Source organism: Chlorocebus sabaeus, chromosome 1, assembly GCF_047675955.1.
Source record: "Chlorocebus sabaeus isolate Y175 chromosome 1, mChlSab1.0.hap1, whole genome shotgun sequence".
In the NCBI taxonomy this organism is placed as follows: domain Eukaryota; kingdom Metazoa; phylum Chordata; class Mammalia; order Primates; family Cercopithecidae; genus Chlorocebus; species Chlorocebus sabaeus.
In genome coordinates, this window is record NC_132904.1 from 19,012,142 (window position 1) to 19,037,988 (window position 25,847).

General features: G+C 42.7%; 1 long non-coding RNA gene across 1 annotated transcript; it reads right to left on the reverse strand.

Annotated features, from left to right (window-relative positions):
- Positions 1 to 1,021: 1,021 nt before the first annotated feature.
- LOC119624254 (uncharacterized) lies at positions 1,022 to 6,663 on the reverse strand. Its single transcript, XR_005240254.2, has 3 exons — positions 6,594 to 6,663; positions 3,453 to 3,556; positions 1,022 to 1,779 (listed from the first exon to the last, which is right to left on the reverse strand). It is a non-coding gene; the product is annotated as an uncharacterized lncRNA (long non-coding RNA).
- Positions 6,664 to 25,847: the final 19,184 nt, after the last annotated feature.

Sequence of the window (25,847 nt, forward strand, 5' to 3'; positions counted from 1 at the left end):
TCCAGAACCTGGAAAGGTCTATGAGGTTGTGGTAGGCAGCCTCTAAGGTGATCCCCAACGATAACTGCTTCCTGACATTCACTTCCTAGATATTCTTCTCCCTTTGTGTGTGGACTGGACTTGGTGGCTCCTTTTTAATGAATAGAAAATGGCAGATGTGATGGAATGGCGCTTCCAAGATTGGGGTACAAAAAGACTATGGCTTCCATTTAGGGTCTCTCTCTGTTTCCCTCTCTCTCTCTCTGTCTGTCTCTCATCACTACCTGCTATGTTGCAAGGACGCTCAGAACACACAGTGACTTACCAAGGTCTATCAGCAACTGTAGGAAGGAGCTTGGAAGCAGATTTAAGGCCTGCAACAGCGATGTACATGAGCTTAAAAGCAGATGCTTTCAACCGATACCTTGCCTGCATCTTCATGAGGGTCTCAGGGTCCCATTCTTTCCGATCAGGTCCCTGACCTTGGCATAGCAGATCTGCTGCAATTGAGAATTCAATCTTCTTTGGAGTCTCATCGCTTTTATAATTTAAGTTCTGGGCCTGATCTTTAGTTTTCTCTGCCGTCCAGTACAGGAGATCAGTCTCTTTATACACTACCAAAGATATCCTCAAGCGCTTACACTTTGCCTTATATCACTAATCAATCATTCTGGGCCTTTCATTGTCTTTCTCCAATTAAACTATGCACCCACCACCCCCAGCAACAGCCATTTCATTTTACAGTCTTTACAAATGCTATTTATCCAGAACCTCTCAAGTGCTTGATGTGCTGCAGCCCCTAGTACATTAACATCTACCTGTGTCCCATGCCAGCTCATCACCAGTGAAAGTGTTAGCAACTGCACCCTAACCGCATGCTGGGGGCTCCCACTGTTCCACCTACTGTTCGTAATGGGGTCCTCAGAAGCAGTCAGCCAGTGAGCAGTACAGCTCCCAAATCCCATTTTTGAGACTGCTGTCTTAGGCCAAATAACTGCTGTTGTAGGTCAGGTTTCCTGGGAAACAGACTTGGAAGCAGAGATTTGCATGTAGGCAGTTTATTGAGTTTTGGGAACAACACCTGTGAGAAGGAAAGAAGCCTGGATTGGGTAGAGAGAGAAGTCGGGCTCTGATGCAGTCACAACAGAGGCTTCAGGAGATTCTACAGGGAGATCAGAAACTGGGATGGTCCTTTGGAGTTGTCCAATCAAGATGAGGAGACCCGGCCTTCGTACGCCCCACTAACTTGTCATTGGATGCAGGACGACCCAGCGAGGGCATCTCATCTTGGGCAATGCAGCTTCCTTCGGTTGAGGGCAATTCCTAGAAAAGACTCCATTGTGAGCAGTCCATAGCTAACACTCCTTGCAGCTGGGTGAATAAGTAACCTGGTCCTGAAGGAGAGTCTGGGAGGCATAACCACGCTCCACTCCAGCGAGTACTGTTACTCTACCCCTTTTAGAGATAAGTAAAACTGAGACACGGAGTAGGTAAGTAACTTCCCCAGCCAGAGAGTAACAGAGCCAGGGCCCATGCTCTGATGCCTCTCTAGGAGAAGGAGGAAAAGGAAGATTCTTCCTCCATTCCTGGGATCATGGCCAAGTCAAGGAACATGTTAGACAGGCTAAGTCTGCTTTTTTATATTCTAGGGTCTCCATACTGGTGCCCTTTTCTCTCTTCTTAGAGTCTTCTTCCCAGACCTCAGCCTCAAAGGCATGGCGGGAAGCATTTTGGGCTTGGAGAGGAGATGATGTTGTCTGGGTGGGAGTAGGCATGACTGGTGTTGAGGCAATGACTAGACTGCAAAAAAAAAAAAAAAGTTTTGAAAGACAAGTCAAGGGAGGTAAAGTGAGATTGTGAGGCTAAGGCCAACTATGGGGGTCTGAATAGTCAAGCTAAGGAATTTGAACACTACTTTCTGCACAGTGATGAGGGGAGTGGAGGGTTCTGAGTAGCAGGGGGTGGGTGAGAATGATGTTCACAGTGTTGCTGGAGGAAGAGTTTTATGTGTCCCGGGACTGTGGATGAACAACTGGTGGCAGAGACTGGAGGCAGGGAAGTCTGTTAGGAGGCTGCAGCAACAGTCTGCGATGGGGGAGGAAGCAGAGACAATGAGAATAGCAAAGAGAGAATGCTGGGCTAGGCATGCTGAGGGAAGAATGTCAGGAATCCAAGCATGTTAAAGGCAATCATCTTAGGAGACACCAACATGGACAACAGGACTTCAAGCATGCCCCACAAAGGACCCTATAGCAAAGCTTCATTGAGATGAAAGCATTCAAGGGTTTACTATGGAAAAGGCAGCAGAAATTGCTTTCCCCCAGTGGAAGTGTAAGCAACCACGTGACAACTAATACATGAACACAGGAGGGCACATGGGTACACGGGTGAGTATTTGTCCATCTAGGTAAGGATTTTATTTAAAAACGCCGATGTGGTAATGCTGTGTGCCAGGCACCGTTCTCTATATGAAGATCAACTCAATTATTTATTGTCACTGCAATTCTTGTTAGGTAGGTGTTATGGGAAAACTGAGGTTCAGAGAGGTTAAGTAATTTGCCCAAGGTTACCCAGTATTTTGGTCAGCTTAAACTGTTATAACAAAATACTGTAAGGTGGATGGCGTATAAACAGACATTAATTTCTCCGAGTTCTGCGGGCTGGAAGTCTGAGATCAGGCTGTCGGCATGGGCAGGGGCTTGTGGGAGCCTCTTTTGGGCTTCAGACTGCCTACTTCTTCTTGTATCCTTGAGTGGTGGATATTCAGCAAGGGAGCTCTCTGCGTTGCTTTCATAAGGTCACCAATCCAATCACCAGGGCTCTACCCTCCTGACCTAATTATCACCCACAGGCTCCACCTCTTAACACCATCACATTGAGGGTTAGGATTTCAGCATAGGAATTTTGGAGGGATGCACGCATTCATTCCATAACATCTAGTAAGCGGAAGAACCAGGATTCAAACCCAGACGCTGTCTCCGTATCTCACACCACTAACCACCATGCTCTGCTCAGGATACCCTGTGATGCACTATGATAAAAATCAAAGTGGGAGCCAAACACAGTGGCTCACAACTGTAATCTCAGCAATTTGGAAGGGCCAGGTAGGAGGATCGCTTGGGCCCAGAAGTTCGAGACCAGCCTAGGCAACATAGTGAGATCCCATCTCTACAAAAATTTAAAAATAAAAAATGAGCTTGGCATGGGGGCCTGTGCCCAGCTGTGGTCCCAGCTGCTTGGAAGGCCAAGGTGGGAGGATCAGTTGAGCCTGGGAGGTGGAGGCTACAGTGAGCCGTGATCACGCCACTGCACTCCAACTTGGGTGACAGAGTGAGACCCTGTCTCAAAAAAAAAAAAAAAATGTGGGGATAAAAAGATAATAATCGCCAACTTACTGGTAAGTCCGGTTGAACTTTAAAAATTGCCAAGATTTCTAATTTTTATTTTTGAGTCTATTGCTTCCACACGTTTACCTGTGACTTCATCTTACCTTCTCTCTCACATTTTCGATTCATAAACACCTTTTGGGAAGCTGGCCCATCACTCTGTCTCAGGCTTGATCATGAGTCAGAACAGCCTGAAATAATCCCATACATCCACAATGACAAACAGTGGAGCATCTTAGTATTAGGGATTAGTCACTTACTCCTTCCTTAAGTGCTTCCTTTGTTCATATGGAAAACAACTATAGAACACCTGCCCTGTGCAGGCACGGGGCTGAAGATTAGAAATACAGAGAAGAGGCCGGGCATGTGGCTCACACCTGTAATCCCAGCACTTTGGGAAGACGAGGCGGGTGGATCGCCTGAGGTCAGGAGTTCAAGATCAGCCTGGCCAACATGGTGAAACTGCATCTTTACTAAAAATACAAAAAATTAGCCCGGCATGGTGGAGGGCGCCTGTAATCCCAGCTACTTGGGAGGCCGAGGCAGGAGAATTGCTTGAACCTGGAAGGCACAGGTTGCAGTGAGCCGAGATCACGCCATTGCACTCCAGCCTGGGCAACAAGAGTGAAACTCTGTCTCAAAAAAAAAAAAAAAAAAAAAAAAGAAAGAAAGAGAAAAGAAAAGAAAACTAAATACAGACAAGAATAAGGCTTGGCCCCTGTGCTTGAGGGGTTTGTAGTCTGAGGGACTCTGGTCACCCCAGGTCCACCATCCAGATTTCTTTTTTTTTTTTTTTTTTCATTATACTTTATGTTCCAGGGTACATGTGCACAATATGCAGGTTTGTTACATATGTGTGTATACGTGTGCCATGTTGGTGTGCTGCACCCATTAACTCATCATTTACATTAGGTATATCTCCTAATGCTATCCCCCTCCTCCCTCCCCCCACCCCACAACAGGTCCCGGTGTGTGATGTTCCCCACCCAGATTTCTAAAAGCAATTGGCAATCAGGGAGGCAGGGGAACATTCTGTGGCTGTTGGAAGCAGCTGGGGTTTGGGGTGGAGTTGATGGTATGGATCTAAGGAGGAGACTGGGGCAGGTACGCCGTAAGGGGAAATGTGAAACCTTGTCTTGATACGCTTCTCAACCAGACCCTCAAATGCTTATCAGCTATTTTCTCACAGTCTTGGAAGAAGCTTGGTGTGGGAGGAGCTATTGTATTGACATTTTGATATATCCATGAAAGAGTGAGGTGGCATGCTCAATGTGCGTAGAATTCTGTCCTCCAATTTCATCAAGTACATTTCTATCTTTAAAAAGTGCTTGATAGAGAAAAGAGAATATACAACATATACCTAAGTACAAAGCATACATAATAAAATGAACATTTATAAACTGCCCAACTTAATAACATTTCCAATTCTGTTGGCTACCTGTGAATTCCTCCCTAATCCCACCCCCTGCCTACCTCCCAGAAGTAACAGCTGTCCTGGATTTTGCGTTTATCATTTCCTTGCTTTTTAGGATAGTTTTATCACACATATGTGACCCTAAACAATAGAGTGTTTAGTTTGGCTTACTTTTTTTAGATTTATAAAAATGGTTTCCTTCAGTATAGAGCCGGCTGTGACTTACTTTTTGCATTTCACATTGTATCTCTAAGATTCTTCCAAATTGCCCAGTGTAGCTGTACTTCATTTTCACAGCTGTTTATGAATTCATTCAATAAACATTGATTGGGCCCCTGTAATATTCTATTAAGTAAATATATCACAATTTATGTAGTCTTCTATCAGTGAATGTTTGGGTTGTTTGTGTGCGTGTGTGTGTGTGTGTGTGTGTGTGTTTGCCTTTATCAGCAATGCTACTGGGAACATTCTTGTACATAGCTCCTGAAACATATGTGCAAGATTTTCTCAACAGCACTGGTTTTCCAATTGGGATTCATGGCCTTTAGTGGGTCATAAAATCAATTTGACAGATTCAATCAATGCTTCAAAAAAAGAAAGAAACAGCAGAAACTGAATTCCTTTCATGTATAAACTGAGTTCCTTTCTAAGTATCTCCATGAAACTTCTTTTTCAGGTACGTTTTGTGTATCCTGGGTTATGATGTGAAGGGATTTTCTTTTTCTTTCTTTCTTTTTTTTTTTTTCTCGGAGATGGAGTATTGCTGTGTTGCCCAGAGCTGGAGTGCAATGGCACGATCTCAGCTCACCGAAACCTCTGCCTCCCAGGTGCAAGCAATTCTCTTGCCTCAGCCTCCCGAGTAGCTGGGATTACAGGTGCACGCCAACACGCCCGGCTAATGAAATTTTCTTACTATAGTTCATAGAAAAGTTTGAAAGCCCTTGCTCTAGGGTGGTGCTTCTTAAACTACTTATGTGAGTTTTAAAATTTTTTCCAATCTGTCACAGATACTTTTGTAAAAATACAACAAAAATTAACTACTTGGAAAATGAAATTTTAAGAATTCAAAGACATACAAAATATAAACCCGAATTTTTAATTATTATATTCAACAAGCATAAATTATAATCCAATGAATACAGTGTGGCAGTTTTTCACAAAAGACAAAATATAGCCAGGCGCAGAGGCTCACGCCTGTAATCCCAGCACTTTTGGGAGGCCGAGGCGGGCGGATCACAAGGTCAGGAGATAGAGACCACAGCGAAACCCCGTCTCTACTGAAAAAAAAAAAAAAAAAAAAAATTAGCCGGGCGTGGTGGCGGGCGCCTGTAGTCCCAGCTATCCAGGAGGCGGAGCTTGCAGTGAGCCCAGATGGCGCCACTGTACTCCAGCCTGGGCCACAGAGCGAGACTCTGTCTCAAAAAAAAAAAAAAAAAAAAAAAGACAAAATATGGAAGCAACCCAAAAGTCCACTGATGGATGAATGGATAAACAAAATGTGGTAGAAACATACAAAACAGTATTACTCACCCTTCGAAAGGAAGTAAATTCTCACACATGCTACAACGTGAATGAACCTTGAGGACATGAGGCCAAGTGAAATCAACGAGTCACAAAGGGACAAAACTATATTATTCCACTTACATGAGTACTTAGAGTAGTCAAGATCATAAAGACAGAAAGTAGAATGGTTGCTGATAGGGGCTGGGAGAATGGGAAATTGTTAGTACAAGTATCAGTCTGTTCTTACGCTGCTGATAAAGACATACCCGAGACGGCGTAATTTATAAAGGAAAGAAGATTAATTGACTCACAGTTGAGCATGGTTGGGGAGGCGTCAGGAAATTTACAATCATGGCGGAAGGAGAAGCAAACACATCCTTCTTCACACAACAGCAGCAAAGAAAAGCTCTGAGTGAAGCTGGGGGCGGGGGCGGGGGTGTGGGGGAAGCCCTTTATAAAACCAGCAGATCTCGTGAGAACTCACTCACTATCACGAGAACAGCATGGAGAAACTGCCCCCCATGATTCAATTACCTCCACTGGGTCCCTCCCACAACATGTGGGGATTACGGGAGCTGCAGTTCAAGATGAGATTTGGGTGGGGACACAGCTAAACCAAATCAGTATGTAATTTCAGTTTGGAAAGATAAAGTTCTAGCGATGCATGGTGGTGATGGTTGCCCGACAATGTGAATGTACTTAATGTCACCAAATTGTATGCTTAAAATGGTTAAAATGGTCAATTTTATATTATGGATATTTCACTATGATTTTTTAAATGTCTAAACAAATAAATATAGTGTGTCAGTATCAAGTTGCTATGAACTTTTTTACATGCTTACTCTAACTTTCTGTATTTCTAACAGATTATTCACATGTCAGCACCAGGACCATACTTTGAGTAGCGCTGCTTCAGGTTGTACATTTAAGAACAGATCAACTGGTGTATAGGCTAGGCACATGTTTACCTTTACAAGATAATCCCAAATTGTTTTCCAAAGAGGCTCTTCAATTTTATACTCCCAATAGCAGGTATATTAAGAATTTCCTTTGCTCTTCATCCTTGCCAATACTTAGAACTGTCAGAATTCTTAATGTTTGCCAATCTGGTGGGTGTAAAATAGTATCTAGTTTTGGTCTTATTTGCATTTCCCTGATTATTAATAAACTTGAGCATCTTTTTATATGTTTATTGACTAGTTGTGTTTTTTTATTTTGTGAAATGCCTGTTTAAATCTTTTGCTCATTTTTCTACTGGGCTGTTGGTATTTTATTATTGATTTGTAAGAGTTTGTTTAATCAACAAATATTTACTGGGCACCTATGTACCAGGCACTTTTGTGTATTATGTATGCAGCAAGCAAAATACACCAAAATTCCTGGTCTCATTTCAAAGTTTATAGTCTATTGGGGACAGCAGGAGGCAGGCAATCAAATCATTTAGTTAAATAGGTAGTATGTATGGCAATGATAAATGTTGAGGTTAAAAATAAGGTGAGAGCCGGGCATGGTGGCTCATGCCTGTGATCCCAACACTTTGGGAGGCTGAGGAGGGCAGATCACTTGAGGTCAAGAGTTCAAGACCAGACTGACCAATATGGTGAAACTCTACTAAAAATACCAGAATTAGCCAGGCATAGTGGCATATGCCTGTAGTCCCAGCCACTCAGGAGGCTGAGGCAAGAGAATTGCTTGAACGCAGGAAGTGGAGACTGCAGTGAGCTGAAATCGTGCCACTGCACTCCAGCCTGGGCAACAGAGCAAGACTCTGTCTAATAAAAAGAAAAAGGCAGGAAGGGCAATAGGCAGTGCAGGGAGTGGTGGTGAGCTTTGTAATTTTTGAACAGTGGTCAGGAAAGGTTTTCTGAAAAATATGACATTTGAGTAAAGATCCTGAAAGAGATGAGATGTGCAGGCAGACGGCTATAGGAGAAGTTGATTTTATATTCATTTGTCAGTTACATACATTCCAGATACCTTCTCCCATTGTGTGGTTTGCCTTCTCACTTTCTCGAAGATGTATTTTGAAAGAAGTTCTTATTTTTAATATGCTATATCAGTTTTTTATTTTATGGCTAGTACATTTTGTACCTTGCATAGAAAATCTTTCCGTGTCAAACATCATAAAGGAATTCCAATTTTCTCTGACAGTTTTAAAGTTTTGCCTTGTATATTTTGCTTTTAATTTACACAGAACTTACTTTTGGAGATGGTATGATATAGAGATCTATCTTCCCCCCATGTGAATAACAAATTGTGGGCGCCACTTATTAGATAATCTATCCTTTTCCTGTGGTCTGTGATGCCATCTCTGTCATAAATCAGGTTTTTATATATGTGCAGATCTGCTTTGGGGGATTTTGTTCAATTCCGTTTGTCAATGTGTTTGTCCCTGTACCTATACCACACTCTATGACTTACTGTGACTTTATATTATGTTTTCATACATGAATATTTGGTTACTCTTGGGACTCCATCTTTCCATATACATTTTAGAATTAGCTGCTTGCCAAGTTCATTGAAAACTCTCTTGAGATATTAACTAGAGTTCAGTTGACTCTAGATCAATTTGAAGAGAATTGACATCATTTCTTTCTTTTCTTTTCCTTTCCTTTCCCTTTCCTTTCCCTTTCCTTCCTTCCTTCCTTCCTTCCCTCCCTCCCTCCCGCCCTCCCTCCCTCCCTCCTTCCTTCCTTCCTTCCTTCCTTCCTTCCTTCCTTCCTTCCTTCCTTCCTTCCTTCCTCTCTTTCTCTCTTTCTTTCTCTCTTTCTTTCTTTCTCTCTCTCTCTCTCTCTCTCTCTCTTTCTTTCTTTCTTTCTTTCTTCTCTTTCTTTCTTTCTTTCTTTCTTTCTTTCTTTCTTTCTTTCTTTCTTTCTTCTCTTTCTTTCTGTGACAGGGTCTTGCTCTGACATACAGGCTGGAGTGCAGTGGCACAATTATGGCTCACTCCAACCTCTGCCTCCTGAGCTCAAGTGATCCTCCCACCTCAGCCTCCTGGGTAGCTGGGACTACTGACATGCAGCACCACACCCAGCTAATTTTTGTGATTTTTGTAGAGATGGGATTTAACCATGTTGCCCAGACTAATCTTGAATTCCTGGGCTCAGAAGGTCCTCTCACCTTGGCCTCCCAAAATGCTAAGATTATGGGCATGAGCCACCATACTTGGCAATGTTATTTTCATACCATCACATTTTATCCATGAACGTGGCTCATCAGACCATTTACTTAATTTTTTTTTCATGTCTTTCAATAAAGTTAATTTTTTTCTTTATAAAGGTCTTCCATGTCTTACATCATGCTTATTCCTTAATTTTGGTTGCTTTTATAACTGGTGTCTTTTAAAGTTATGCATTCAAAATGTCTATCCCTGGAGTATAGAAATTCAGTTGATTTGTATTATCCACTGTCCTCATTAAACTTTTAAAAATTATAATAACTCCAGCACTTTATAAAGTCTTTTGTGTTTTCTAAGTAAACAATTATATTCTCTGTAATAATATCAGTCTTGTTTCTTCCTTTCCAAAACGTACACATTTTACTTTTCTTCTCTTATTGTACTGGATAGGACCTCAAGTACGATGTTGGAAAGAAGTGTTGATGTAGACATTTTTGTCTGGTTTCTGATTTTAAAAGGGATACTTCTAACATTTCACCTTGAAGAATGATGTTTGATGTAATTTTTTTGGTAAAAACTCTTTATGAGATAGGAAGTTTCATTATGAATTGGTGGTAAATTTTAGCAAATGCTTTTTTTCCTGCATCTTTTTAATTATATGATTTTTTTTCTTGATCTATGAATATGGTTAATTATATTAATAGCTTTTCTATTGCTAAATCACCCTTACAAACCTAAGATTAACCCAACTTGATCATGATTATTATGATCAGTATTATCTTTTTTTATACACTCCTGAATTCAGTTTCTAAGCAATTTTTTTTTTTTTTTTTTAGATGGAGTCTCACTCTGTCACCCAGGTGGAGTGCAGTGGCGTGATCATGGCTCACTGCAACTTCTGCCTCCCAGGTTCAAGTGATTCTCTTGCCTCAGCCTCCCGAGTAGCTGGGATTACAGGTGTGCACCACCACACCCAGCTAATTTTTGTATTTTTAGTAGAGATGGGGTTTCATCATGTTGGCCAGGCTGGTCTTGAACTCCTGACCTCAAGTGATCTGCCCTCCTCTACCTCCCAAAGTGCTGGGATGACAGGCATGAGCCACTGTGCCCAGCCCGATTTCTAGGATTTTTGCACTAATGTGAATGAATGAGATTAAACTCTCATTTTCTTGACCAATTTTATTTTTTGACATGCCTCTAATGGATTTGTCACTGTTGCTAAGCACAGGTTAATTATCTATAACATAGAAGGCCCTTTTCCCTCTGCTGGTCACCCAGTAGCCTTTCCATTCTGGCCTTTGCTTCTAACATCAGCGCTCTGATGTCTGAGTACTAGCTACAGTGGAGGCCACACACAGTCCCAACAGTTCAATGGTAGGCTTGAAGAGGCCAAGCCCCTGGAGACCTGGCTGATTGTCAGTCATATCCCTCTTCTCCTGCTCAAAACTCATTTTGTCTGAGAAGCTCCTCCTGATTGCTATGATCTACCTTGAGGGCAGGATCCACATCTTTTTGTCCCTCTATCCCTAGGGCCTAGCACGATGTTTGCACAGGGCAGTCACTCATAAACATTTGTGGAGCTGAGTTTACCCAACCCAATTCTGAGCTCTTCTTGGCTTAGTTGACACTGATTACATTTTTTTTTTCCAAAATGTTCTTAAGCCTTTTTTTTTTTACATGCATGTCATGCATATGCAAAAGATAGACAGTGGTGGTTTTGCAGGTAAGAATTGTGTTTACTGAGGAATTTCTTTTCGTCTTTGCAATGCCAAGGCCTGCCTCACACATGCTGAAGTCCCTTCAAAGTCTTGTCCCATTGGTGTTTTTATCCACACTCCTCCTCACACATTGAAAATTCTAGGTGGGCCTGACTCTAATGTTTCCCAGGCCAGCCCCGCCCCTTCCTGCTTTTACCTTCGGGCCGTACCTTTGCTCGTGTTGTGACCTTTTCTGTCTTCAACCCCTCTTCTTCTCATGAACTCCTCTGTCTTTTACGTTTTACTGAAATAAAATCCCTGATGAGATTGTCCTGTCTTCCTCTCCTTTCCTCCTCCCCCGCCTTGGAATCAGTCTTTCATCCTCTGTGCTCTACAGATATTGCATACATACCTTTAAAAAAAATTCTTAAAAACTCTGAACTAGTTCAGTGTATATATCCTAAAATCAGAAAATTATCTTAACAGAAGTACACTACAGGCCGGGTGTGGTGGCTCATGCCTGTAATCCCAGCACTTTGGGAGGCCGAGCTAGGTGGATCACTTGAGGTCAGGAGTTCAAGACTAGCCTGGCCAACATGGTGAAACCCTGTCTCTATGAAAAATACAAAAATTAGCCAGGCGTGGTGGTGGGCGCCCATAATCCCTGCTACTTGGGAGACTGAGGCAGGAGAATTGCTTGGACCCGGGAGGCGGAGGTTGTGGTGAGCCAAGATCATGCCATTGCACTCTAGCCTGGGCAATGGAGTGAGACTCTGTCTCAAAAAACAACAACAAAAAAGAAGTACACTACAGTTGTCAAAATCAGGAAATTAATGTGGACACAAGTACCATTATCTCTAGTCCACAGCTCATTCTCAAAATCATCCATGATCCCTCTCATTACCATTACTGTAACAACCACATTGCTTGATAGATGTGTTCACATTTTTCTGTGTCCTTGTGTGCAGATAATAACCCTAGAAGTCTGGGATTAGATCTTTTATCCTTGAGTCTTCTGCATGTGCATGCACGTGTGTGTGTGGGTGATTAATCAATGAAATAATGTGACTTGTTTTGGGTTCCTTAGTCCTTCCTGTACGGCCTTTCCTTTCCTGCCCTGGGGTGCGCTCCCTCATCCTGTGGACTGGTGCCGTCTTTCTCCTCTCTCTGAACCCTGACGCTCACTTCATTTCTGAGCCTTCATTTAGACTAAGTAAGATGATTTAGTCTAAATGGTGGCTTGCAATCCTTCTCTTCCTGAGTAGATACTGAAGGGTAGGCCCAAATGAACACTGCAGCCCTCTTGCCCTCAAGGGCCTCTGTTTCTAGTGTGCTGTGGCCTCCTCCAAAAGTCAGCACTGTGACTTGCTCACACTCTGTGCTTGATGTCTACTGGTCCAGTAAATGAATGCAAGTGTGAGAAGGTTGGCCCGAGATGAAGAGCCCGGGGTTCAAGCACTCTCCACTCAGGCCACTTGGCTGCATCGTCAATGGCTGGACATAATGTTCCAAACCAGCAGTATTATATTACTTCCCTTTAGCTCATTTAAAGCCAACAGGCAGTTCTGAGAAGCATGTCAGACTAAAAACTTGGACTGCCTGTTTTATGAGGGGAAAAAATATCACTAAGAGACCAAGGAGAGAAATGGAAAAAGGGCTGAAACACACCTCATGGGGGTTGTCACTATTTTAAAATGCTTGACTTTTTAGCTAGCGCCACTTATCCCTTAAATGCTTGGAGCTCCGAGGGGAGAAAATTCTGCAGAATTTGCAGAATTTGCAGGTTCCCTGCCCTCAATAAGCTTATAATTTATGCCTTGTGCTTGATTCAGTTCTTTGCTTTCACTTTGTCTCCCATTCTTTATCGAGCCTTTCTATTTCCCACATTATTCTTGTTTATTTCATTGCATGATTGATGATGAACCTTTGTGGAGCGCCAGTAATGTGCATGACAATGTGAGAAACTTGGAATTAGGTCCTGGTGGGCTTATAATACAAGATTGTCTCTAATACCAGCTTGTGTTTTTCCACCTATCTGCAGCTTTTTTTTTTTTTTTTTCCGCGGGGTTCAGTGCCTTCACAAGAAGCAGCTACCATTCACCTGCTCCATTCAAATCCCCTTCTAAGCACTATGATCTTCTTAAATCTACATTTGAAACTTTGGCCTCTTGTCTCCCCTCAGTGAGGTGTTTCAGGACAAGAATCCATTCTTCACAGTTCGGGCAAAGTATTTTGATCCCAGTGGAAAGCCAATAGAAACCCTGGTCTTCTATCCTCTCCTGGGCAACAGAGCCCAGAAGGCATCTTCAGGGATTCCCAAAAAGGCACTGTAGGAGCACAGGCAGAAGATGATTCCACTGGCTGAAGAGGCCAAAACTCTGCCCCCCATCTTGCCTGCAGTGAAGGGGCGCTATGCTCATCCCAGCAGTTAATCCTCTGACCGCTGGTTATGGATAAATAAGCTTGGACCACCTGATCCCTTGCAGGGTTTCTGGGGAGAAGCGGTGAGGGGTTGCTGTGTCCCCAGGATGGTTCTGTCGTGGGACTGGTTTCTTGGGAGTGATTAGCACTCCTCTGCCACGGCCCCAAATCAAACCCAGCCAGGCTTTATGCTATGACACCCTGCAATATTTGTTGACACTGTTTCCCGGCTCAAATTGCCATCCTGTCTTTGTGAGGTGAAGGGGAGGAGGGAGAGTGAGGTGAGGAAGCAGTAAGAGGAAGGCAGGTCACGTCTCATCCTCCCACGGGGACCAGAGCCAGCCTCCTCCCCACTGCGCCTCTTCTGATGTTTTGTCCAATCTCATTGGTGTCTCAAGCCCCCCCGGGGTTCCGGCCCCTTCCCCTAGGGAGGTGATTTTTCACAGTGAATCCCGCTTGTCCTGACTCCCCGCTTTTAGCACTCTCTTAATTCCAGCCATTGTTTTACTTCCAAATGCACGTTAAATAGCCCATCTTTCTCTTTGATTCTTTTCACCTTGCTGGTGTTTGTAGATGGAATGATCGTCCTTGATTTATGAGTTAGCCAAGCTGTGCGTAATTATTTCTTCATCTTCACTCATGGATCCTTCCATCCCTTAATCACTCTTGTTTTTCCCTCAGCTGCCACTTTCTGTACATTTGTCTGGTAACGAGGCAGCTAGTGCCACGTCCAGTTCCTGTTCCGGGGACTCAGTGTCTGAAGAGGGCAGCTAATGTGCCCAGGACCCACCCCCCCGCATCATGAATCAGCTTGTGCCTGAGTTTTTCGGCATTTAACACCTTCATCATTTCAGCCATTATGTCTATTGAAAGTGCATGGACCACAACATACCATGGTTCATCCCTCCGTCTCTCTCTCTGTCTGTCTCTCCCTTTCTCTCTGTCTCCCTGTCTCTAGCGTTTGTGGTGGAAGGATTGTTCTTGATCTATGAATGTATTTATTCCTGGTGACTTCTGAATAAAGCGCTGCACATGCTTCAGTGTAGATGTTTTCCTGGATCTCCTGTTGTGTGGGGTAATTTAGGAAGAGGCATTGTGGGGGTGGAGGAGTGGTAATGTGTCTAGTTTCAGGCAGCCTGGGTTCAAATCCCAGCCTCTTCACTGCCCCTTCCTAGCTGAGTGACTTTGGGCACGTCTCTTAACCTCCAGAAACCTCACTTTCCGTACTCATCAAACGGAAATCTGATTGCTGGAAGGGAGAATTGCTGTAAGCATGAAATGAAACAGCTTGCATGAGCACGGCATAGCGACAGGCACACGGCAGGGCTCAGTGTGTACGGGTTTCCTTCAGTTCATGCACTCGGCTGCTTTGTTGGATGTTTCTCAGACTTTTGGAATTTGTAGACTACGAAAATCTCAAAATAACATTTCGAGGAGTCTAAGTTTGCCAACTTTTTATTTTGCCAAGTAAGAACAGTAAAAAAAAAAATAATAACACAACTAATCTCAGTCTATTTTCACTACATTTCCCACAAAAGAAATAAAAAATAAAGAGGATACAATTTGAGTTAAAAGTGAAATGCATTTATTTAGCTTTACAGAAAACTGTATTGTTCTGACTTGGCTTATCTCACCAGGGATGGATGGAAACTTGGTTCAGAGATCAGCATTTGGGGATCCTTGCTCTCACTGACAACTCAGACCAGCCTTCCAGATGAGCGTGTCCTCGCTCTAGACGCCTGGACCTGAGGTGGGAGGGGTAGGCAGGAGCATGAGGGGACGGGACATGTTTCGGTGTTAAGTTGAAAGTTTAAAGATCTGCCAGGTGTGATTGCTGGGTCCGGAGGTCTTGGGCCTGCTAGAAATAAGAGTAGATATGAGAAGTTGATGTGTGCAATGCAGAGTATGTGTACAGAGCAGCAGCAGAATATTTCATGTCCGAGTGTCAGGTAAAAGAAAAGTTCTATGCATTTTAGTTTTTAAAAGGATGCAAGTGAGCAATCAAAGCTTGCCACACATCACAGGAGTTCGAGACCAGCCTGGACAACCAAGCGAGACGCGGTCTCTACAAAAAATCAGCCCAGTAGGGTGGCTCATGTCTGTAGATCCAGCTACATGAGAGGCTGCAGTGGGAGGATGGTTGAGCCCAGGAGATCCAGGCTGCAATGAGCCATGATCACATCACTGTACTCCAGTATGGGCAACAGAGTGAGATCCTATCTCCGAAAAAAAAAAAAACCCAATCAAACCTCAGAACCAAAAACCAAAGCAAAACTTGCCACATCTGTAGCTGAAATGTGTTTAGGCTTGTGGTGGTTTCACTCTGACTGTGTTCCAAATCCTTTGTGACTTTTCACACACACACACGTATACTTTGGGGTTGCAATATTCCAGATTTGGTCTAAGTGTAGAGATGAATTGTTTTTTGAGAAGTTTGAGCCAACTCTGCTCAGTTGGTTTCACTTAGGGAAGGGCAGAAAAATCCTTCCTAGGAGAAAATAAATTCACATACATATGTATTTATAGGTCTATACATGTACTTTTTTTTTTTTTTGAGACAGAGTCTTGCTCTGTTGCCTAGGCTGAAGTGAAGTGGTGTGATCACAGTTCACTGCAACCTCCATCACCCAGGTTCAAGCGATTCTCCTGCCTCAGCCTCTCAAGTAACTGGGATGACAGGTGCCTGTCACGACACTGGGCTAACTCTTGTATTTCTAGCAGAGATAGTGTTTCATCATGTTAGCCAGGCTGGTCTTAAACTCTTAACCTCAGGTGATCTGCCCCCCCATCCTTGTCCTTATTTTTATTTATTTATTTATTTATTTACCTTTAGAGACAGGGGCTTACTCTGTCACCCAGGCTAGAGTATGGTGGTGCAGTCATAGCTCACTGTAGCCTCAACCTCCTGGGATCAAGCAATCCTCCCACCTCAGCCTCCCAAGTAGCTGGGACTACAGGTGTAAGCTACTGTGCCCAGCCCACATACCATATACATATACATATACATATATATACACATATATATATATATATATATATATATATGGGCTGGTACAATCTTGGCTCACTGAAACCTCTGCCTCCTGGGTTCAAGCAATTCTCAAGCCTCAGCCTCTGAAGAAGCTGGGAACACCACGCCCAGCTAACTTTTGTATTTTTAGTAGAGAAGGGGTTTCACCATGTTGCCAAGGCCAGTCTCAAACTCCTGGCCTCAAGTGACCTTCCCATCTCAGCCTCCCAAAGTGTGGGGATTACAGGCCTGAGCCACCGCACCCGGCCTAAATATGTTTATTATACACACACACACATACACTTTCGGGATCCTTTAACGTTGGGGTCTTTTAACATCTGGTTCACTCATACTCGGGTAGGGAACCTCGGCCAGGTAGAAGATCTTAGCGGCAACTGTCAAGCTGCAGGGATTGACGTCTAGAAGCAGACATGGAGCAAGCCTCTCCTTCTCTGTGTCCACGCGGGAGCACACCACTCCTGTGCTGGAGCTGCTTCTGAGTCCCAAGTACTGCTGACTTTGCAGAACAAAAATCACAGCACTCACTGTGTGCCGAGTGCTCTGCGAAGCACTTCCCATGTATCATCTTGTTTAATCCTCATACAACCCTCTGAGCTAAGCATTATTAGAAGGCCCATTTTTGCAGATGAGAAAACCGAGGCTTACAGAGACTTGGGCCAGGTTGTCCAAAACGGCATAGAGCTAATGAGCTGATGAGCTTCTGGCTCATGTTTCAGCTACTAGGATGTCTAGCTAAAATCTTAGGCCTGACATGAGTGGGAAGTGGACTTCAACTGTCCCTTCTGACACAGCACTTGGAAAAGGAGATGCCCCTCTCCCCATTTACTTTTATTTACTTTTTTAACACTCTGGAGCACCCCTAAAACATGGCATTTCTCCTGGTTCTTTAAATAGACAACCTAGGAAACTTTCTGGAAAAAAATTTAGCAATATTTATCAAAACCTTAAAATATTTATGCTCTTTGACCCAGAAATTGCACTGCTAGGAATTTATCCCATAACTCATATGTTTCAGGCTTCCCCAACCCATAGGTACAAAGGGCCGCACTCAAGTGTTACCTCTGCAGAGGAGCCCTGACCACCCCAGCTACAGTGCTTCTCCCCCTACTCCCTTTTTTGTCTTTCTTCAAAGTACTTGCCTCCAGGTGAAATGATAGGCTGTAACTGTCATAGAAGGTGAGTCCCCTGATAGCAGGGATTTTTCTGTTTTGCCCCTGCTTTATGTCCAGTGACTAAAATAGCACCCAGCACATTGTAAGCCGGCAACAAAGATTCATCAAAGAACGAATGAGCTTATGTTACATAAATACCTCAAATCCCAAGACTCTGAACCCTCATCGGCTTGGCTGGCAGCAGGTCTACTCTTTTACAAATTTCCCACGCTTTCACACTGCCAAGGTTCCTCTGGAAGCTTCCGTAAGTTTGTCCCTGTCATTGCTCTGCACTGCTGCCAGGAGGTGGAGGGAGACATTCAGTCATGTCCCTTGAGACCAGATTCCACATCCCCTGGTCTCCCTGGCAGCCTCCAAGGAGTGGTTCCCACCATGCCACCTGCACCTGCTGGCCTCCACAGCCACAAGTGCTGCTGCCTCTTTGAGCTATCATGTTGCTGGTCGTGCCAAGAGCTTAGCTCACCCCTTGCAGAGGCAGCTTCAGGCCACAAGTGGCCTTGGTTTCAACCTCTGCCCTTTTGTACAGGCAGTGAGGACCCCCAAATTTTGTCAAGTTCTGCCAGGGAGAGCGTTCTGTAACAAAGTTGCCTGGATCTCAACATGCTACAGCCTTTTCCGTGTACCCCAACAAGCAGACATGTCCACAAGGCACCTCCAGACTCAGGGCTGTGGAGTAAAGGGGGGTACACCAGGTGTGTCTGGAATCTACCTTATCTCCCAGCCTCAAGCCTTGCACCTGGGTCTGATTCAGCCTGAGGGAGCTTGTCTCTTCTTCAGCAGTGAGTAGAGGGGTGGGGAGTGGCACATCTCAGAATCAGACTCTCTGGGTTGGGAAGGGTGGGGAAGAGAGACAGAAGAACCCCACCCCTACTTCCTTGAAAACACCTGCCCAGAGTGAGTGCATTCTTCCAGGCTTACTCCTCTGTCCTGAGGGTTCTTTTGCAATCTGGACTCAGTTTTGTTGTTGTTGCTGCTTTCTTTTAATCAACTTTATTGAGCTGTAATTTACACACAATAAAATTCACCCATTTTAACTGTACAGTTCAAAGAGTTTTAACAAATGTATAAATCCATTTAACCACTACTACATTCAAGATACAGAACATTCCCATCTTCCCCAAAAGTCCCCTTAAGTCCCTTTGTGCTCAATCTCCCCATCAACCTCACTGCATCCCAGGCATTGATTTGTTTTCTGTCTCAATAGATTAGTTTTACCAGTTCTAGAATTTTCTATAAATGACATCATGTTAAATGTTCTCTTTCGTGTCTGGCTGTTTTTCACTCAGCATATTTTTTGAGATTCTTCTATGTTGTTGCACGTATTGATAGTTCATTCCTTTTCATTGCTGAGTAGTATTCTATTGTCCAGATATACTGAAATTTGTTCACCCATTCTCCTGTTGATGGACATTTGAGTGGCTCTAGTATTAGGGCTGTCACAAATAAGGCTGCTATGATATTTGTGTACTCATGTTTTGGTGGACATTTTCTTTTTGCCTTGAATAAATATCTGAGACTTGAATTGCCAATCAAATGGAAAGTGTATATATTTAACTTTATAGAAACTGACAAACTGTTTTCCAAAGTGGCTTTACCATTTTGCATTCCTGCCAGCATTGTATGAGAATTTGTTTGCTCTACATCCTCACCAGTATTTGGTATGGTCAACTAAAACCTGTTTTTATGTTCAGACCTTCAAAGTCTCATCTTAGATGCAAATAGATTTATAAAGAGGGCGATATCACCCATTGCACTCACCTCATGAATCCCAGTCTTTTTCTTTTTTAAAAAATTTGGAACAGAGTCGTGCTCTGTTACCCAGGCTGGAGCTCAGTGGTGCGATCTCGGCTCACTGCAATCTCCACCTCCCAGGTTCAAGTGATTCTTGTGCCTCAGCCTCCAGAGTAGCTGGGACTACAGGCATGTGCCACCTCAGCTAATTTTTGTATTTTTAGTAGAGATGGGGTTTCACCATGTTGGCCAGGCTGATCTCGAACTCCTGACCTCAAGTGATCCTCCCGCCTTGGTTTCCTAAAGTGCTGGGATTACAGACGTGAGCCACCATGCCCGGCCCACGAATCCCAGTCTTAAATGCAAATGAACCTGCTAGACAGAGGGAGGTTTGGTCTAAATCCTATCATCAGCCTTGTCTAAGTTCCAGTTTCTGCCCATTTATAGCTCAAATGAAATCATCAGATAGATACATCCATTTATATGTTCTCAAGGATGTTCATTGAAGTCTTGTCTAGAAACAGTGAAAAAAAAAAACTAGAAATGATCCAAGTGTCAAAAACTAATAGACTGCTGATTCTGGGACTAGGGTAGGTAATATACAAGATAAACCTGTAGCATCTTGTAGTGCCAGAAGGTAAGGAAGGCACAAACAAATATTCAATTCACAGTGATAGGAGTATGTCAAAGGAATGCAGGCGTCAAATCGAAGAGCTCCCAGTGGCTAAAACAAGACCAGTTTGAATAAGCAAATAAAGTAGTATTAGATAGTACTGATATTAATGACTAAATAGATAAATAATTCGGGGAGAAGAGACAAATCTCCAATGCAGTAGAAGTTAAAATAATGTTTGTAGATACCCTGTCCTCAAGAAGGGAAGCAAAACTCCCACTCTTTAGGTGTGGGCCACACATAGTGACATTCTTCCAAAGCGGTCAGTGTGGAAAGGGAATAAGAAGAGTCACTTAGAAGAATCGCTTCAACCTGGGAGGCAGAGGTTGCAGTGAGCCGAGATCGCGTCACTGCACTCCAGCCTGGGTGACAGAGCGAGACCGTGTCTCAAAAAAAAAAAAGAAGAGTCACTTTACAGTGGAGAAATGTGCAAACACTATCCTAGCCAGGTGATCAAGGTTAACATCAATTGTGATAAGTCATATTGATACTGTGGGCCCTTTGATATGATGTAATGAAAATGGCAGTTTACCTCTGTAGGTCTTCCTCCTAAAACATATACCTCCAGTCTAATCATGAGAAAAACATCAGACAAATCCCAACTGAGAAACGTTCTACAAAATACATGATGAGTACTACTCAAAACTGTCAAGGTTATCAAAAACAAGGAAAGTCTGAAAAACTGTCCCAGCCAAGAGAGGCATAAGGAGACATGACAACTAAATGTAAAATGTACCTGGAAGGGACCTTGGAACAGAAAAAGGACAGTAGGTAAAACTTAGGAAATTTGAATAAAGTATGGGCTTTAGTTAAATAACGATGTATCAATATAGGTTATTGATTATAATAAATGTACCACACTAATGTAAGATGTTAGTAATAAAGGAAACTGGGTATGAGGTCTATAGGAACTCTCTGTACTATATTCATATTTTTCTGTAAATCTAAAACTGTTCAGAAATAAAAAGTTTATTTAACCCCCTCTCTCAATAGTGGACTTCCTAAATAAATTACAGTAGCTTCATTAAATGGAGTATATTACAGCCTTAAAGTGGATGCAATAGATATTTGTATGTGCATCAGAAAATATTCGTGGCTGGGTGCAGTGGCCCACGCCTGTAATCCCAGCACTTTGGGAGGCGAAGGCAGGTGGATCACCTGAGGTCAGGAGTTCGAGACCAGCCTGGCCAACATGGTGAAACCCTGTCTCTACTAAAAATATAATAATTAGCTGGGCATGGTGGCAGGAGCCTGTAATCCCAGCTACTCGGGAGGCTGAGACAGGAGAATCCTTTGAACACAGGAGGTGGAGGTTGCAGTGAGCTGAGATTGCACCATTGCATTCCAGCCTAGGTGACAAGAGTTAAACTCAGTCTCAAAAAAAAAATTCTTAAAACATTGTTAAAGTGAAAAAAGTCAGTTACAGAATAATACATATGTCACAATCTGATTTTTAAAATACCTGTTCATATGGGAAAAGTGTAGAAGGCCAAATCAACATGCTAAGAGAAATTGCCTATAGGTGAGATAATTTCCAATTGTTTAATTTATTTTTCTTTTCACTTGCCTCTATTCTCTCTCTCTCTCTCTCTTTTTTTTTTTAGACAGGGTCTCATTCTGTTGCCCAGTCTGAATGGAGTACAGTGGCGTGATCACAGCTCACTGCAGCCTCAACCTCCTGGGCTCAAGTGATCCTCCCACCTCAGTCTCTTGAGTAGCTGGGACTACAAGCATGTGCCACCATGCCCAGCTATTTTCGTATCTTTTTTTTTTAGAGACGGGGTCTCGTCATGTTGCCCAGGCTGCTCTCAAACTCTTGGGCTCAAGCAATCAATTCACCTGTCTCGGCCTCCAAAAGTGCTGGGATTATAAGCATAAGCCACCGTGCCCAGCCTATTTTATCATTTTTAAATGATGGCTCACCTCTATGACAAAGCCACAGCCAACATCATACTGAATGGGCAAAAGCTGAAAGCATTCCCTCTGAGAACTAGAACAAGACAAGGATGCCCACTCATACCACTTCTATTCAACATAGTACTGGCAGTCCTAGCCAGAGCAATCAGGCAAGAGAAAGACATAAAGAGCATCCAAATAGGAAAAGAAAAAGTCAAACTATTTCTCTTCACTGATGATATGATTCTATACCTAGAGAACCCTAAATACTCTGCCAACAGGCTCCTGGAACTGATAAATGACTTCAGTAAAGTTTCAGAATACAAATCAATGTACAAAAATCAGTAACATTTCTATACACCAATAATGTTTTAAGTTGAGAGCCAAAACAAGAATACAATCCCATTTTCAATAGACACACACACACATACATGCGCACACACACACAAACTTACAAATACCTCTAACAAAGGAGGTGAAAGAGCTCTACAAGGAGAACTACAAAATACTGCTGAAAGAAATCATAGATGACACAAACAAATGGACAAACATTTATGCTCATAGATTGAACGAATCAATATTGTTAAAATGGCCAGACTGCCCAAAGCAATCTACAGATTCAGCACTATTCCTATCAAACTACCAATGTCATTTTTCACAGATTTAGAACAAACTATTTTAAAATTCATGTGGAACCAAAAAAGAGTCCGAGTAGCCAAAGCAATTCTAAGCAAGAAGAACAAAGCCAAAGGTATCACATTTCCTGACTTTAAACTATACTACAGGGCTACAGTAATCAAAACAGCATGATATTGGTACAAAAACAGACACATAGACCAATGGAACAGAATAGAGAACCCAGAAATAAGGCTGCACACCTACAGCCATCTGGTCTTTGACAAAGTCAACAAAAATAAGCAATGAGGAAAGGATGCCCTATTCAATAAATGGTGCTGGGACAGCTGGTTAGCCATATGTGGAAGAATGAAACTGGACCCCTACCTTTCATCACATACACAAATTAACTCAAGATGGATTAAAGATTTAAATATAAGTCCTCAATCTATAAGAACACTAGAAGAAATCCTAGGAAACACCATTGAGGACATTGGCCTTGGGAAAGAATTTCTAAGTCTTCAAAAGCAATTGCAACAAAACCAAAAATTGATAATTGGGGCCTAATTAAACCAAAGATCTTCTGCGTGGCAAAAGAAACTATCAACAGAGAGAAAGACAACCTACAGAATGGGAGAAAATATTCACAAATTATGCATCTGACAAAGGTCTAATATTCAGAATCTTTAAGGAACTTAGAGCAGTTCACAAGCAAAACCCAAATAAACCCATTAAGAAAGTAGACAAACTACATAAACAGACACTTCTCAAAAGAAGACATACAAGTGGCCAACAAACCTGAAAAAATGCTCAGCATCGCTAATCATCAGAGAAATGCAAATCAAAACCACAATGAGATACCATTTCACACCAGTCAGAATGGCTATTATTAAAAAGTCAAAAAACAACAGAAGCTCGTGAGGCTGTGGAGAAAAGGGAATGCTTATACATGGTTGGTGGGAATGTAAATTAGTGCAGCCCCTGTGGAAAGCAGTTTGGAGATTTCTCAAAGCACTTAAAACAGAACTAAACTGCCATTCAATCTAGCAATCCCATCACTAGGTATATATCCAAAAGAAAATAAATCATTTTACCAAAAAGATACATGTGCTTGTACGTCTATTGCAGCACTATTCACAATAGCAAAAACATGGAATCGATTTACATGCCCATCAACAGTGGACTGGATAAAGAAAATGTGGTACATATATACCATGGAATACTACACAGCCATAAAAAGAATGAAATTATGTCCTTGGCAGCAACATGGATGCAGCTACAGGCCATTATCCTAAGTGAATTAATGGAGGAACAGAAAACCAAATACTGCACATTCTCACTTATAAGTGGGAGCTAAACATTGGGTACTCATGGACATAAAGATGGCAATGATAGACACTGGGGACTCCTAGGGAGAGAGGGAGGGGGACAAGAATTGAAAAACTGTTGGGTACTATGCTCACTACCTGGTTGATATCATCAGTCATACTCTAAACCTCAGCATCATGCAATATACTCATATAACGAACCTGTGCATGTACCCTCTGAATCTAAAATAAAAGTTGAAATTATAAAATAAATAAATGTAAACAAATAAAAATGAATGAAATAAATGATGGCTCAGTGTATCATGTATGATGTGTTAGGCAGCATTTTCAGATGACCTCCAATGAGCCTTGCCTAATCAATCCCCTTCCCTTGAGTGTGTGGGGAACATGTGCATATAAGGACTGTCACTCCTTTGATGGGTGACATTATATGACAAAGGTGAGAGGAGTTTTGCAGATGTAATTCAAGTCCCTTGCCTGAGATTGGAGAAGATGCTGTGGATCTTGAAGAAGCACGCTGCCATGAGTCTATAGCTACAAAAAGATGAATTCTGCCAACAACTGCCTGAGATCCCAGCCCTAGCCAGTATCTGCATTGCAGGTTTGTGAAACTCACTGAGGACCCACCTAAGCTATGCCCAGACATCTGCCCCAAGGAAACAGCGAGAAAATAAATAGATGTTGTTTAAGTCACAACGTTTGTGATAATGTGTCACGCAGCAGTAGAAAACTAGTATAGATAATGAAAAATAATAATAAAGGAAGGGAAAATCAACTTAGGACAAATAGAATGAGATCATTTCATTTCCAAACACACAAAAATGCTTTTCTTATCCAGCACCGTGGGCCTGTTTGGCGGATTTCTGTCATTCAAAGCATTCACGGCTCCTGGCTCCAAAGTTTTCCAAACTACCCAGGTAAAGTTGTTTGTATTCTATGCCAATGGATTAATCAAACCAAATGAGGCTGGGTGCGGTGGCTCATGCCTACAATTCCAGTACTTTGGGAGGCTGAGGCAGGTGAATTACCTGAGGTCACGAGTTTGTGACCAGCCTGGCCAACATGGCAAAACACCGTCTCTACTAAAAATACAAAAATTAGCCAGCTGTGGTGGCGGGCACCTGTAACCCCAGCTACTTGGGAGGCTGAGGCAGGAGAATAGCTTGAACCTGGGAGGTGGAGGTTGCAATGAGCTGAGATTGCGCCACTATACCAGCCTGGGAGACAGAATGAGACTCTGTCTCAAAAAAAAAAAAAAAAAAAAAAAAAGATCAAACCAAATGCTATGAATAAAAGTACAAATACTCTTACATTATATGTAGCTGTCATGTGGTAAACTCAAAAAAACATGAAATAACTCAGCTGTAAAGGAAGAAGATAGAGAAAGCTATTAGAAAGCCTGTTCTTCCCTCCAAAATGGAAAAATCTCTTTTTAAAAAATAATACATGATCATTATTTTAAAACTCTAACAGTACAGACAGAATGAAAGAACACTCTTCTAGGAAAATCAATTTTAAGATTAGGAAATCATTGAGACGGTGAACTATTTTATGTATGCGAAAGAGGGAAAGGAAATGGCTTGAGATCCTGCACAGGGGCTAGGCCCTGAGTCCTAGGTGGCCCCCATAAAAGCTGCCGTCACTGTGCTGCGGTCATCATTATTTAACATCTGCACAAGCCCTTTTTAATGTCCCAAATGCCTTTTTGTTTGTTAAGGCCTGGAGCGAAGAGATGGAGTTTGTAAGAAGAACGAAGTGAGAAGCTGGTTGTCCCCAGAAGAAGGAGTCCACGCCAGACTCTTGCTGGGGCTGGCTGACTTCCATCTGGGCTTCCCACACCCATCCCCCAACCTCCCTGAACTGTCACCTAGGCAGGCAGTGTG